General features: G+C 51.0%; 1 protein-coding gene across 1 annotated transcript in view; it reads right to left on the bottom strand.

Moving 5' to 3' along the window:
• Positions 1 to 16297, bottom strand: part of PTPRS (protein tyrosine phosphatase receptor type S) — a 138936-nt gene that overhangs the window by 107250 nt on the left and 15389 nt on the right. The gene's annotated exons all lie outside the window — the stretch shown is intronic.

Raw genomic sequence — 16297 nt, 5'->3', positions numbered from 1 at the left:
GAGCACTGCATTCCTCATCACCATCCTTGGAGACGGGGTCCAACACAGGCAGTGAGGGTCTGGAAGCCCCTCCAGCACAGCGGAGGCTGAAGGGATGCTCTTCTTTCATTGACTTCAGGGTTAGTTTAGATGCCTTTGAATACACCAAAGTAATCCTTCCCCATCAGAGACTGGAGGGGTCCACCCGCAGAAGGACTGAAGCTTCTGGAGGCAGGACCCTGAAGAGTCTGGAGGTGCTTTCCTTGAGAAGAAATGTGATTGTCAGGTTCTGAAGTGATGAGAGGAGGGGTCTGAGGAGGCCTTTTCCAGGTTTGTTTTCTGTGGGTTTCATTTCAGCTTCTTCCACTGGATTTACATGGGGAAAAAGGTGTCTGAGGCAGCAGCCTGAAAACACGTGCGCTTCTGTAAATCCTCCCACTTCCAAGATTGTATCAACAAAAGAAAGGAGGAGGAAGAAAAAAACCAACCATAAATAGGGGTTTAGCATTGACAGGGTCCCTTTGAAGCAGTTTCAAAGAGCTCCGCTACCTGCTCTCCTATTTGATTTTGTTCTTTCCAGAGCATCTACAGCATGTTCCTCCAGGTACCCAACGACCCTACCGGCTCAGGGCCCTTCTCTGAAGTGTTCCTTGCAGAAAGCATCCCTGGGTCACCAGCTACCACAACCACTGCTTCAGATGCCTGCCCAGGACTGTGGCTGTGCTGGGATCTATTGCAAGGCATGTTCAATGGATGAGGGGCTGCACACTGATGCTGGAGATCCAGGAGTGGCTGCTGCCCTTCCAGGCAGAGGTTGTCTTCCATCAATGATAGCCGGCACAGAGAAGCGCTGAGCCTTTCTTTTGGGTGGTATCATCATGAGTGAAAGCCAGTAGGGATCTTGAGCATGCACCACACTTCGGCACTTGAAGACATTCAAAGCATCAGAGCCCTTTGCTGGACGCCACAACCTTGCTTTGAAATGAGTATTTCCAGATACTGGCTGAATACACTCAGCACTCATAAGAACAAGCAAAGCAAGAAGAGTCCCAGACCCCATCACACGCAGATTGCAGAGACCAGGGAGAAATCACCCCTTAAAATCAGTCATCCCATTGTGAAACAAACCATTTCTACACCATCAAAGCCAGGAAATCTTGCAAAATTATTAACCCATATCTAAAGCTGAGAAATTTACACACAATCCTGGTGCTGCAGGGGGGTCTGCTCCATGTTAACAGCAACCCAGCGCAGCTGGAGACTCTTTGGAAGAGGGCTGCCACAGCACCCTGCCCTGCTGTAAGCACTGCTCTGTCGATACCCCCATCCTCTTTGTCAGAAGCAAGCAGCTGTAATTCTAGCTCCTATAGCAGCACAGACAGCTCTGGGCAGGGGTAATTGCAGGCAGAAAGCATCTGCTGTCTGATGTGAAGGACCAGGTTGCCCTGGATGTCCTATCTTCTATCCTTTGTTTGTCCACCTCCAACAGAAAACTAAGCCTGAAAAGGGGGAGGAAGAAGGAGGTTTGTGAAGCCCAGGGTTTGAGGCTGTGCTCCATGGCCCTCTCTCCCCTCCTGAAGCCAATTTCCAGAGCAAGGTTGATGTAATGCCTACGGATCCTGCCCTCCCTCCTCAGGGAACACACACATACATAAAGACATCAACCTGTGTGAGAGAGGCAGCCCCAGGACCTGCACAGCTGATGCTGCAAGGGACAGCAAAGCCAAGGGACAATCCCGTTTCAGATGCTGACAGGAAAGAGGAACCGCATGCGCATGAACACAAGCCGTAAATACTAGGGAACTAAATCCCATGGATCTGGTGACAACAGCCCCCAGGCACATCTTTACACATTGCCTTTTCCAAGTAAATAACATTACATCAGGTTTATGGGCTTCCCTGCAACGGGCATGGTTGTAAATGCTGCAACGGCATCAATGAGGCAAAAGGCAAAACCATGAGGATCTTCTTGGTGCCCACAACATGGCTCTGCTCTACAAGGGCAGGATGAGATAGGGAACAGGGGAGGAATGTGGTCCGGCATCCCCAGGCAGTGGGAAGCGCTCCTGAACATGGACATTTGCCATTATACACCACGGGATCCCACATGAATCAGATCCCCACTTCACCCTTCCCACTGGCCAAATCATTCTGCCTCAGTTTCCCCCCATGCTACACGACTAAAGAGCGCTGAAGAGCTATTTAATAACAGCAAGTATCTAATTCACTGAAGATGTTTAAGTGCCTCAAGATTTCTGAAGAGGCTGCTATAGGGAAGGCATTAATTTCAATATCTAGTGGCACAGAACATAATGCCAGGCAGATTTTCTGCCATTCTTTTATAAGAGCTTAATAATCCTCAAAATGGTTTCATTGTTAATACCCCTGTTGTGTATTTCATTAGGGGTTTTTGGTTGTAAAGGAAGGTAAACACTCCTCATCTCTCTAGCACCTACCAGAGCCCTCCTCAGGAGTAATTACTTTATCTTCACAAACCCCTGTGTGGAGGGACCCTTCCTATTCAGACACGAGTGCATCATCCCCCTCTTCATCCAAAGCCACCCGAGATCCTCTGAGCCAGAAGAGCAGCAAAATGCTCCCTCCTCCCCCAGACTTTCATTGTCAGTTGTTGCCTCCTCTCTTTAAAGATCCACCGACTATCACAAACCAAAGGAGCAGCTCTCTTCTTCTTTATATCTAACCTGAACTTCCCCTGTTCAAGTTTAACCCCATCACCCCTTGTCCTATCACTACAGTCCCTGATGAAGAGTCCCTCTCCAGCATCCTTGCAGCCCCCTTCAGACACTGTGCATCTGCCACTGCTCTCATTATCCACATCTCAAAGATGAAGAACAGAAAGACCAGAGGAAGCAGCAGCTTGTCCAAGCTCTTGGAGAATCCCTGTGGCGTAACAGGGAGATGGAGGCTCAAATGCAAACCCAAGTTTAACACACTATTAATCTCCTTTTGGGTCAAGTTTTAGCTGTTTATATTGCAAGCTGGGAGGCCCCATGGCCAATACACAACAGCTGAGATGCTGGGATCTTCCTGGGCAGACAAGGAAAGACGATACAAAACCAAGAGGAATGGGTACCATCCTGAAAATCACAGCAATACCAATGCAAAGAAAGGGAGGAAGGAGAGATGTTCAGTTTGGAGATAAATCTCAGAAAGATGAAAAATAAACAGTTTCATTTGGCCATCTTCAGGGGAAAAAAAAACCACAACACCAAAATGAAAAACAGCATAAAGTCTTCTAAGGCCTAAAGTGAAAACCACCCTCCCCCCAAGAAAACACACAGAGAAATGCAAAATCAGCCCGAGTTTCTGATGGAGAGGCTCCAGGGTAGGCACTTACTGAAGTTTTGCAACATAAAGCTTCAATTATTTATTAGTATTATTTTTTTTCCTGGAAAAAGAGAGGAACAAAGCATCTCCCTCCTCAAAAGTTAACAACTGTGCGACATCATCCCCGCATTGTCTCCCCGGTTTATCGGCACAGCACAGCGCTGAGCAGATTCCACCCCAGGGCAGACACAAAACCACAGGGCCACAGTTTCTAATTATACCCTCTATTCTCAGGGAAATGGTTTATTTATTAGCTCTCTGAGCTTCCCTTTCATTCATTCTCGGTCCCAGTCCCGGCACAGGGGCTCTCTCGACAAGAGGAAATTTATTACGTTCCCTCTATTCTCCACCTCCCCTGCTCCGCGCTCTCCCACCCAGCCTCTCCCTCCTCTCCCCATTCAGCATTACAGGCAATCTCATCACTTTTAATTCAATAACTTGCAGTATAATTACTCCGTAATAACACTATTATCTTAACATTTACTCAGCAGCTGTGATCCCCTTACAGCGAGGCGAGGAGGGAGACGAGGAGGGATTCTCCGGGGAGAAGCGATGGGGAGAGACGCAGGAGAGAGACCCAAAAATAAACCTCAGATGGAGATGGTGCAGCAAGGAGCAAGAGAGGGGCGAGCGTCAAGCACGGTGCCTGCAGCTCTTCCTGAGTCCCACCATTTTATCTCCCTTTCATCTGAATCCCAAGAATCCAGCAGGTTTTGCAGGCAGAGGAGGGATACCAGGATGCTGCGTACACTCAGGCCCAGTCTGCAACACCGCGGAAGCCACTGAAGCAAACACGGTGCTCCAGGACCTCCCTAAAAAAGCTCTGCCTCCAGGTAATGGACTTAAAAATAGGGGTAGGAAATAGCCAAAGGCCCACTGAAGGAGGATCGTCTCCTGCAGAAGTCATCTATTTCAATACAGATATTAACCATTTGTATGTTATCCCAACTATCGCTCGCTACAAGACTGGTTTTAACTCCAGTCACCCCTCAAAAAAGGGGTTTCCACATCCCACAACATCACCTTTGGGAAACAGGGTAAGAAATTCTTCTAAAGCCATAGAGTAAAACTCCAATAACTTGTGCAGCAAATGAGGTGGGGAACAGCCTGTTCAGTATCAGACCCAACCAACCCCAAGCTTGCCTAGAGAAGCAGGCTTTCAGCCTACAAGCCCTCCGCAGCCCTCGCAAAGAACTCAGGCGTTGGCACCTTTTGCCTCCTTGCTGCGGTTTTATTTTCGATGACAGTTACACAAACAAGCCCACTGCATATTTAGGCAGAAATGTTCCTACATGCCCCAAAGAACGAGCAAGTTCCTACAGCCCCTGCCTAAGCCAGCAGGATTTTGAAGCCTCCAAGGTGAGGTCAGGTTGGCGCAGATATCAGATCCTGGAATCGCACCCGAAACTCAGCGCGAAGAGCAGCGCTACAGAATAATTCACACTCTAACGTATCTGTTTCATACACACGCTGCGGCAGAGGGGTAAACACAGTTTATTTTGATTGATTACCCAGCCCGTAATGCAGAGCTGTAATTCCATCAAGCCATCAAAGCGATTGGGCAATTAGATAAATCATGGCAGGAACGTGCCGGAGGTTTGTCTTTCGAAACTCAAAATGGAATTTCCTCCAATTCCATCGCTGCATCTTGGCTTGGGTTTAATAAGACACAGTCAGATCATTTTGGTTTCAGATTTGTTTACATGCCTCTCATCTACCAATTCCCTGGTTACTGCCGACGACAGATCCCATCAACATTAATAAGACATTTCATGCCATCTTCCACTCCACAGGCTATTTCCAAAGCAAACTAAGACTGAAATGCAGGCTGCGCAATGGAAGCCACACACCATGGCACACAACCCAACCCCTTCCTAATGCCTGGACCCCAATAATCCATGTGCAATTCACACGGAGGAGGAGACTTCCCACTCTCAGCTGGGATATGATGAAGGATGCTGCAGGGAGCCCTTGGTACAGCTCACGTTTCATTAGTTATAGCATTAGATAAACCCTTTCCTACTGAACAGATCCTGTGTGCGGACATAATTCTATGTATAGGCATTACCATAATTAAACCCACAATAAAGTAAATAAGAAAGTTTATGATGCAATATCCAGAGATCATTATTGAGCTTTTACACCTATTTAGTTCAAATTTAGGAGAAATGACAGCCCAAGAAGACATTCCAGATGGAAGCAGTTGCTTAAGAAGGTTTTAACTCCCTCTGTATTCCCTCCATGTTCCTCTCCTACATGACCGCAATCCCAAGCACTGGAGCACAGGAGAGTCCTTGTGGACTTCCCCCAAAGCTCATCCTCTTCCAGTCTGATAGAGCAGCAAATCCTAAATACCTGGGCAAAAGGCACCAGACTTGCAGCCTCACTGATGCTCTGGCTTGACCGTATCTGCGAATCTCAGCTGCAGAGACCATCCCTGTTTGAGACACAGCTCAGCTCCTGCATGAAAAGAAAAATCATTTGAGGTCTGTAGGAGCCGATGGCAAACCTCACCTTGTCATCAATGAGAGCAGATTTCATCTCAGTGCTCTGCTCTCCCAGCCCAGCAGGGAACTGCACAGGGAGAACCCCACTGAAGTCATTATTTGCCTTTGGGTTTTCTTCTTTAAAGATAAAAATAAATCCAAGCACTCTGCTCGAGTTGTGGGCCCTAACTCAGCATCCGGAATCTGCCTTTTAGAGGGTTTTAACCTGGGGGAAAGGGAGGAAAAAGCCGTGCCGAGCGGTGCACTGAAAAGCCACCCACGATAAACTGAAGAAGCACTAAATGTGGTGCCATTAAGTGAGAAAAGACCACAACTTTGATGTGACACTTGGCTGTTTGCTGGCACTATAAACTACTGCACACTAAAAAAGTTTCTTAAATGCTCCATAAACTTTAATACATTGCTGAAACACTTCGAACCGAGGATTTTATTTGGCTAGCCACAAACCTGGGCTCCGTAAGAGGCAAAGAGCAGCAAATGCATGTTTGTCTCTAGAAATGACAGGAATGTTTTCATGTCTAGAGTTTAAAACAGTGACATTAACCCAGGTAGATTTAAGAATCCCCTGGGAAGAAAGCACCTGTGTCATGTCTATAGGAGGATGTCTATAGGCGCCTCAAACAGTGATTGAGGCTCTGGGGTTCAACCTACCTCCAGTCCCTCTGACCTTTATATTCTGAGGAACAGCAACCCCTGGGCATGGGGCAGCACCAGAAGGGCAGTGAAGCACCAGCAGTGCGCTATAAACCATGAGCAAAGCAGCACAGTGGAGTTCACCTTCATCTTGGAATCATAGAATGGTTTGGGTTGGAAGGGACCTTTAGCTGATCATCCCTGGGGCCTCCTCTGCGCTTGCTCCAACAGCTCCACATCGTTGTTATGTTGGGGACACCAGAACTGCACACAATGCTGCAAGTGGGGTCTCACCAGCGCAAATCTTCTCTATTTGCCCAGACTTGATTTCTAAAGCTATTCCAGGAGACCTAAACCAGGGCACCAGCCAAGAAGCAAAACTAACCTTGAAAATATCCCCAAATGTTTTAATATTAATGTTCATTCCTCACCACAAAGAAAACCAGGTCCTCCTCATGCTTTTGCCATGCTTTTTTCCCCCAAAACAGACAATCAGCTCCCCAAAGGGACAAGGTGTGAAGCACATGAGCCACCCCTAACTCCCATCGCCTTGATCTCCACCTAGAGATTTCACACAGGACATGAGACACTTTTCCAAAGGCATTTTGTGCCCAATGAAACTTGCTGAAAACCCTAAAATCCACCAGCTGTCTTAAGCATCACTGACTCTGCATAAAACCTAAAGCCACTTTTAACATGCCACTCATCTTCCCTATTAAGCCTAATGGGAACTGTGTGCCCCACAGCTCCCTGCTTAGGGACAGAGATGGATCTGGACAAGTTGCCCAAATCTACATGACCATGGATGCAGGGGACATCCTCCTCCCATCCCAGCCCCACACAAGCTCTCCAGCACATGGGCTGGAGCAATTTCCTCCTGGTTTCTCACACGCAGTTATTCCAGCGCTGGCACAAGGGAGAAGCAAGGATAGAAATTCATTTTGAATCACAACTGTACCTGGGGCTAAATCACTGGGACGCTGTGATTTACACATTCCCACCTCTCAGGGCAGCACATAAAGCACAGCACGGGCCCATCATTCATTTCAGGATATTGCTCTGGAACGTGCTGTCAAGCGAGTGTTTCACGGCACAGAGTGAGCCTTGCTGCAAGGAACCGGGGGCACTGTGCAAGGAGCACTCAGTGCTTGGGGTGATGCTCCACCTTCGGCAAGAGAAATGGACTCCTGGTGGTAATGGACTCCCGTTCCTTCCCCTCGGGGAAGGCAGCGCTGTAACCATCAACCACGGCAGGCTGGAGGCAAGGGTGATTCACCTAGGCCAGCAACACCCAAAGGCAGATGCTGCAAAGGAATTACCTGTCTGGGTGAAGCTTTTTCCTAGCTCCCAGCCACCACTGCTTGGCAGAGGACCTGGATGAGTCTGGTGGAGAAGCGCTTGCCTACGGTGTCCTACAGCATCCACGACATCAAACCCATTAACACTGGAGAAACGGAGGCAAATGAGCAAGTTTTCACTCCTCAGCACATACTCCATGCACTAGGTATAAGGCATGGATGGCATGTGAGCACTCCAAGGAGAACAGAAACCATTAGATACTGCAGTACAGGGAATGGGCATACAGCTGCCCACTCCCCTGCACATACTTTCATCACAGCAAGTTCTTGCCTCCTCTCTCCCAGATTTTCTGCCTTTCACTCTAAAGTTCAAATAAAACACGTTTTCAGGACGCTGGTTTTAACTTTATCCCCTATTTTTCATTTTCCTGTTCTTGGACCAGTGTTTTAAGGCTTTCTGACTTCAGAAAGCTCACAGACACAAGACCTGCTGCATTGTGATGGCCCTTGGCCACCACTTTGTTCAACACAAAGAAATCAACATTCAAAAGGCAGTTCAACAGCCTTGACAGTACGGCTACAGCAACACAAGGGAAGACTAAAGATGCCCTGCTCCAAACCCTCCAACACCCCTCAGGTGTCTTTCATGCCTTCCCGCATCTCAGCCTCCAAGTTTCCTGCATTACACGTGAACTTTCTGCTCCTCTCCACTTCCAGTTTCCTTGATTTCTGCTGGAAAGGAGGAGAAACATCCCCAGCGAGGGCTTATTCCACAGCACAAGCACGGACAGCCGCCCTCCCTGCAGCCGTGTTCCCAGAGGCAAAGGCAGAGACACTAAACGTCCCGGGCAGCGTTTACACATGGAGCTGATCCTCAAACACGGCGCTGGTTGGAGATTGGATTTCACTGTGGCTGTTCCTCGAGGTCCCCATTTCAGCCAGTTCCTGGTGGCTCTCACTGCTATGCAAACCCTCCTGCTCCGGCAGGACAAGGGACAGTATTTCCACACACACGTGGACACTGCCTGAGAGCTCCTCTCAGTCTCCCTTCTGTCAGTTTGAAACCCTTTCCCCTTGTCCCATCACTACGGGTCCTTTTCAAAAGCCCCTCTCCAGACTTCTTGTAGGCTCCCTTTATGTACTGGAAGGTCTTCCCTGAGCCTTCTCCAGGCTGAAGTAGTTTCCTTCCTACTCCTTTACTCAAGGAGATGAAGGACAAAAGATATCCCACATTCCCCTCCTCCAGGAGCCCAAAAGCTGCTGATTCCCAGTGCAGCCCATTTGGTGACCAGGGAATAGACAGATGGACAGTCATGCAAACTACCCAGATCCTCTAACAGAGCATGGAGCAAAGCTGCTGCTCGCTTCCTTAAGTAAAGGATGAAGTTTTAATTTAAGCTGATCTCTGGGGAGAGAAAGAGGTTATTGAATCCATAGGAAGCAGCAGGGAATGAACCAAGTGACCCTGAGGCCAGGCACAAGGAACCAGGATTCCCCAGGGTTACAGAGCTGGGGGGATTCACTGGCACACATCCCCTGCTCCCATGCACACACATTTCCCTTGTGCTGACTAACAGAGCAAACACATGTCATTTCTTGGGGGAAAACTGCAAAGAAAACTGATTTTCTTCCCAACCCTTCCCCCTCTTTGAACCCTCCTGCCTCTGTAGCCTGCAGAAAAGTGCCCCAAATTCCTAAATTCACTCTCTACCTGCAGCAAGAGCTGAAACCCTATCCATCCCCTCCCCCTGCCCTCCAACCACACTAATCCATCACATTCCCTGGCCTTGCAGCCCACCCCCAGCCCGACAGCAGCAATCCTGGCACCAGATGTCCACTGACAAAGGCAGCACCAAGCATCAAACAGCAATCACCCCATCACCCCTGTCCAATGGGGCCCCTGGGCAAAAAGGGAGTTCAAAAGCACAACAACCGGCCTGCAGAGCCGAGCATCCTTCATCCTGCTGCTGCTGCTGCACACCCTGGGACCAGCGCACCAGAGAGGGGCCACGCTGACAAAACTCAGCCTGCGTCTGAGCCCACTGAAGGGTTACAATTCCCCCTCTTGCACCAGAGATTTAAACCAGGGGTCACTGATGGAAAAGGGATTTAAAAACCCATAAATAATCAAACCCCAAGCAAGACATCTGTGCTCCGTCCACACGCCGCTGCAGCAGCATTAGCAACGACTTTGTTTAAATAGGACTGTTGCAAACCTCTTCCCGGCATCCTCCCCGCTGCCTGCCAGAAGGATTTTGCTCGCCAAACCACGCTCCAGATTAGCCATCTGGATTATCTGTGTTTGCTAAACCCGACCACAAGACCGGCCTTCAAGGCAACACACCCGTCTCCAGAGATTTGTTCACAGAAAGAGTGGAGGGGGGGGATAATCCCCACTCCACATCCTCAGTAACTTTTCAAATGCACTGATTTTCTTACCCTTTCTTCCCTTTTCCTTTGATTTGTGGGGGTTTGGTTGCATTTGGTTCCAGTATTAGGGGATGCTACTTACATCAGCCTCCTCTGTCAAGTCCCACCGGGCAGTTCATAGCCTCAACTCCCTTCCTTAACCCACAAATGCAATTCCAAGCTTTCCCGCAGAGAAGCAACGTGCTGGCAGGCACAGAGTGTCCCCACAGCACGCAGGAGGGATGGGGCTGTGCACGCAGAAACCCTGCCTGAAACCCATCCTGGAAAAGAACGAATGGAGAAGCCCGAGAGCAAAACCCAGCACCCTGCAATAGCCCAGATTACCTGCAGCAACTCCCTGGTGGGCTCCAGCTGATGGTTTCCCTGGTTGGTAGGATGAGCCCTACATGCCCTGTGGGGACAGCCCCTGGCACCCTCATTCCCACCTCCACAGGCAGGGACCTGCACCACAAACCCTCCCAAGGCTCGAGGTGCTGGAAATGTGAACTGTCATTTTCCCTATTACAGCCAGGTTTAGTGCTGCTGCTACAGCATCATTTTATTTATGATATTACTTCTGTCATTGTAACGATCCTACATAAATTCCACATACCAATTCCATAACAATACTTGCTGCTATTATTATAATGATCCCATCTGATGGCACAGGTGCCATTATCAGAAAATCTGTTTGTAATAGAAAATCAAGTGTAAAAAGAGGCATTAAGCCCAAATGAACTACTTAAGAATTGCCACAAACAGGGAGCTGGCCTCAATTCCCTCTGCTGTGAGGCACCACTTCCTGCCTCAATAGAGAGCAAGCTGGAATTAGCAGGTAAGTCATCCTGAACTTGGGAGCCGATGCTGAAACCAAGCCCCACGGTGCTTCCTCACCCCAACCAAACCTACCTCCACATCGGTTCTGATAAAGGATTTCTGCAACACACTAAGTGCTCATGAGAGCATTAATCAGGACATGGAGAAACTGAAACCTACCCTTCCAAACCCATGAAACAACCCAGAAACAGACAGAAAGGGCTCAACAGCGCCTTTAAGAACCCAAACCTGCCCAAGCACCCAGAGCTCATGCAAAATTAAGGCAGCAGTCAGTCACTTCAGAAACGACACAAGATGCTTCAGCGAAATAAAGGTGTTGCAGTGCTCAGCTGGAGGGATCTCCATCCCTGCATCAGCCCCTGCACGTCCACAGCTCCCAGGTGCCTCCTGATTCAGAAGGTTTCACCGACCGCAACAGTTATTACTCCTCCAGAAGAGCTCTGGAAGGGCAGCTACTCCTTCAAAGCGAGCTTCTAACAGATGTTTTCCCACCGCCAGCATCTGAACACACACGGCGCCTCACACCTTCCACAGTCCCTGATTTCACCAGTTCGTTCTTCACACCCGCAAACGCAGCATGAAACAAACTCAGATGTAACAGGATTACACTTCCCCGGTGCCACAGGACACGCTGCCACCTCTGCAGCGAAGCCTTGCATGGAAATAAAGCATACCTGGGGTTCAAAACCTCTTCAAACAGAGGGCAGAGGATGGCTTGGGGGGAGTGGGAATGGGATTGAGTGCCTTTCATCTGGTTAAAAACCCAGCCCAGGTGAGCAGCATCTACAAAGTCGTTTTACACAAGGGCTGCACAGAAGCCAGCAGGAAATGAGTAAGTGGCTTCAATCCAGCTCCTTGCAGACCAGTGTCAGACAACTTGTCACTCCTACACTTGGCACCACGGGGCAGCCCCCAGAAAGGCACCAGCAAGGACAGGCTTGAGCAACCTCAGTTCTACCCTTTACACATGGGTGACACCAGCGCTGCTGCTCCTTCCTGGCCTGCGCCCACACACAGCAGACAGGGACCTGGAGCAGGAACCAGAGATCCCGGATCTATTCCTGGCACCGCTGTGACCTGCAGCAGGAGCCTGGGCACAGCCTGTCTGGCTCTTCTTGGCTGAGCAATTCAACCCATGGCACTCCAGCACTTTCGACTGGTCGGCCCTAAAAGACTTCCCAGAAGGGGCTGTGCATTGCTATTCCCACTTTGCAGACAAGGAAGCCAGCAGATTGCCACTTCCCCAAGGCTGTTTTCCTGGCACGCTCCCGCACTAGATTAAATCTAGTGAAATAGCTTTGCCTAATCTAGCGAAATAGCTTCGTTGTACAAGAATCTGTACCCACAGGCCAGATTCACCAGCGAGGGTAAAGAGGGTGTTTGAAACTTGCTGTGATCAAGGTTAAGAAACATAATAAAACACCGTATCCTGCTTTTCCAGCTCTGCAGGGTAATGAGGGATTTCCTCACGTACCTGCTGCAACTGTCACCTCTGCAGGAATTTGGTACCTCATACTAAATTCACTCTGTCTGTACACTGAACCTTCAGTTTCCTTTGGTACCTCCACCTCTCCAAGCACTGATACACATCTCTTCCAAGTCAAAAGCCTAATTGGGCCTTCTCTGCTTTCAATGCCTTTGAAATAATCCCTGCTTTGCCTCTGGGCTGCAGGAGGAGGTTGCAGAGCAGCCAAAGCAGAGAGCAGGAGCCCCAGTGCTCCCCCACTCCTCTTCTACTGGCACAAAGATTTGAAACAAGTCCTCATTTCTCCTACAGCTGACACACCTCTTTCTGCACCAGGGGATCAGTGGCACGAGTTGTATCATCCCAGGATGACAGAAGACACCGACACCTTCCCCTCTCCTTGTTCCTGGGGCAGTAACATGGAAGGATGGTGAGCGTTATGGTTTCTGCTCCAGGCAGGAGCTGCCGTCTCCTGTGCAGACCCCTCCTCCAGCTCAGTCCCACCTCCCACCCCAGCCAGCCTTAGTCACCATCTTCAAGCCCACAGCCCAAAACACTCCTCCACAAGAAGGGAGGCTTGAAAGGCACCAATCAACTGCAGACACTTGTTATGTTCCAGAAATCACAAATCATGGAGAAACGCTGAAAACGGCTCAATTAGCTCCAATGCACGTTTTTCACTTGCTCCTTTTTTTGTGGGAAAGAAAAGAAAAGGCAAGTCTGTAAATAAATATCAGCCTTGTAAAGCACGGGGCTGAGCAGCACCCCTGCAGCCAGCAGAGGATTACAGGCATGCACCCAAACACCGAGCCAGTGATGAGAGAAGCAAACCAGCTCCGTGCAGGTGGTCTGTGCCTCTCAGAAAGCCTCTTTCCAACAGATGTTCCCGTGTGCCCCCATCCCAGCAGGCTTGGATTTGGGGTTTCTCCTCCACCAAGTGCCAAAAGGAAAGATGCAGCCACACAAAGCACAAGCTAAAGAACCCTTCTTAAGAGAGAACCCATAATGCTGAGACTGCTTCTCATATATAGCAATGATCAGCTTAATCTCTACATTTTTTCCCCCTTAACTGCAGGGAAGTTCTACCCCGATGAACAATATAAATTGAGATTTAAAGTGTTCCTTCAGCTGCCTCAAGTCAGACCCACTGCTGCGCATTCAAACCCAGAGCCTTGACGTGAAAGTTACCTGCAACATAAAATTAGCTTGCCTTCGCCAGAGGGAGAAGGAAACCATAAAGGGATAAAATAAAGCCATTCCTCAGGAAAGTTCCAGCTACGAGGCTCCTGTAACAAAACGAAGCGTTTTTCCCCCCTCTTATGTTTCTAAAATTATAGATTTTAGGCAAATACGCATCTCGAGCTCGAGCAGCAGCAACGGCGAGCTAGCAACTCACGTAAAACCGAGGAGGAGAGCTCTATTTGAAGCCTGGGGACCGAACACAGCAGTTGTGCAATGTTTACGGAGCGAATAACCACTGCCCGTTCCTCAAAGCCCGTGTCCCACCCCGACCTACGGAGAGCATCGTGCGGGCGCCTGCTGCGGACCGGGACCTCCCTTTTACCCACCGAAGGCATTCCCAGCGCGGAACGCACCAGAACCACGCAGTCAAAGGGGTTAACCGGGACAAAGCCGGAGAGCCGGCCCTGTGTAAGGCGGGGGAGCGCTCCCAAAGCATGAACCGGGGGTGCTGGACGCGGCTTCCACGCTTTGCCTCTTGTTCAGCTCCCCTGAGGCAAAGGGGAGCGGGGGGGGGACCCTCACAACCGCCCCCGCGGCCCGCAGATGGAGCCCGGCCGTGAAGAGCTCCATGGAAGCGGGGGTCTGAAGGCTGAGCGGGAGCCGAGCCGGGGTCCGACGCGGGATGCTCCCAGGGGAGGTGGTCCCGCGGGGGAAGGGAGAGGGGATCCCCTGCTTGAGAACCGACTTTCAGTCCCGCCAGTTACCGCTGCGGGAAGGGGCTGGGGTGAGGGGCGCGACGGGAGGTGTCGGGGCGCGGGGAGGCACTTACCGGGACGGCACCGGCTTCCCACCCGCGCCGGCGGCCCGCGGAGCCTCCGGGCCCACGGGCACCGCGACCCCGCCGAGGAGCCCGCCGCGGCCCGGGCGGAGGGAGGCGGAGCCGGGGCGGGGCCGGGCCGCGGGGCCCAGGGCCCATCGCGGAGCGGAGCGGGGCGGGAGGCCCGGGGCCGGGGGCGCCGCGTCCCGCCAGGCCTCGGCTGCGCCCGCTCAGGTCCCCCGGGTTCCTCCACCCGGGGCTGAGCCTTTGGGGTACCCCCTTGGGTCACCCCGGCCCGGACATTCTGGGTCTCCCTGAGCCAGCCTTGCCCGGCCCCTCGGGCTCTGCCATCAGATAACCTCAGCACCTCCAAGCGCCCGGCAAACAAAACCCAACGACCCCAGGCAGCACAGCCTTCCCCGTTTGTTCCTCCCGGAGTCCCACAGATGTGCCGTGCTCTTGCAGCCATCTGTAAAGCGAGAAGGTAATTCCTAGCCTGAGGACTTTACAGCTTAAATAAACGCAGAAAGAGCGGCCAGTGGAGATGTGCAACAAAAGGGTTTATTCAGACACATCAGGGTATCGCGATCGCCCTGCGTACATCTTTGCATCGAGCCTATATAGGGTTTCAGAGCAGGAACAAAACGCTCTGTGCTTGTCTTTTGTGAATCCTACCAAGAAGCAGGAACGGACCAAACCCCCGGCAGAAAAAAATCCCCACAACAAAACCCCCTCCCAACCCTCCCCTCTTCATTTTGCCTGTTGTTTCTTTTTTTTTTTAATTTCCACACATATTTTGCCTTTTTTTTGGTTGTTTTTCTGCTCGGGGTTGAAGTGCGCGGTCATTGGGGAATTTTCCAAGCCAGCGACCGTAGCGGGGCTGAGTGCGGAGCAGCTCTTGGCAGGCCCCGCGTGCCTGCGAGAAGAGGGGGGGCAAAGGAGGCCACGTCCATTTTTAGATGAAATCACCCAAAATTACCCAAAGCCGAGCAGGAGAAAGCCCATCGCAGCGTCCCCGAGGCCGCACGCCAGCGCTGGGGGCTGGGGAACGCGGGGAGGAGAAGGAGGAGGAGGAGGAGGAGAACGCTGTGTGGATGGAAGCGAGGATCCAGATTGAAAACAGATGGGATTTCTCTTGCCAACCTGACATCCGAGACCGCGGGAGGCGGGGGGGAAACTTCCCCTCCCGGGAGCTGCCAGCCAAGAGATAGGAGGGGATGAGGCCCCCTGAAAAAGCCCAGTTTGGTTTCAAATCCCTTCTGGCTGGGGCTCCCCGGATGGCAGAACGGAGCCCACTGGAGCTGGGTTGTTTTTAATACTTTGAGAGGTTTGATTTGACCATTAAGGGTATGATTCATCTGTTCCTGCCTGCTGGAGCTAAGCCCAGCCTGGCAGTCAATACTTGCCCTAGGAGACATTTTAGGGGCATTTTGCACCCACACGGATGCCTCTGCACAGGCACATGAGGGAGGCCCATGTACGTGCACCTTCACCTTCCCGCATGGCACACTGCAGCCAGGTCACAGCCTCCGCCGAGGGACGAGATGGGAGTGTGGCTGCAGAGATGCACATAAAGGAGCACCACAAACCATTGGAGAACCTCGCATCTGGCCCAGCCCTGGGCGATGAGAGGTCCTCCAGCAGCCCAAGCTGCCCGGGTTTTAGGAAGCTGCAAACAAATGATGCAACAGCCCTGAGTGACTTAGCAGTGATTCACCCAGGAGTAAACGTGCGGCTGGTCTGAAGCAGCTGCTGCACCGGGTCACATCGCTCCATCCACGCATCCCACACCTCCGTGGCAAGAGGGTTCAAGCAGCAGAGA

The sequence above is a fragment of the Pezoporus flaviventris genome, unplaced genomic scaffold (assembly GCF_033815535.1).
Source record: "Pezoporus flaviventris isolate CSIRO_AGI_PZ_B2104156 unplaced genomic scaffold, CSIRO_AGI_Pfla_v1 ptg000043l, whole genome shotgun sequence".
Classification (NCBI taxonomy): Eukaryota; Metazoa; Chordata; class Aves; order Psittaciformes; family Psittacidae; genus Pezoporus; species Pezoporus flaviventris.
This window is presented reverse-complemented; position numbering and strand designations above follow the sequence as displayed.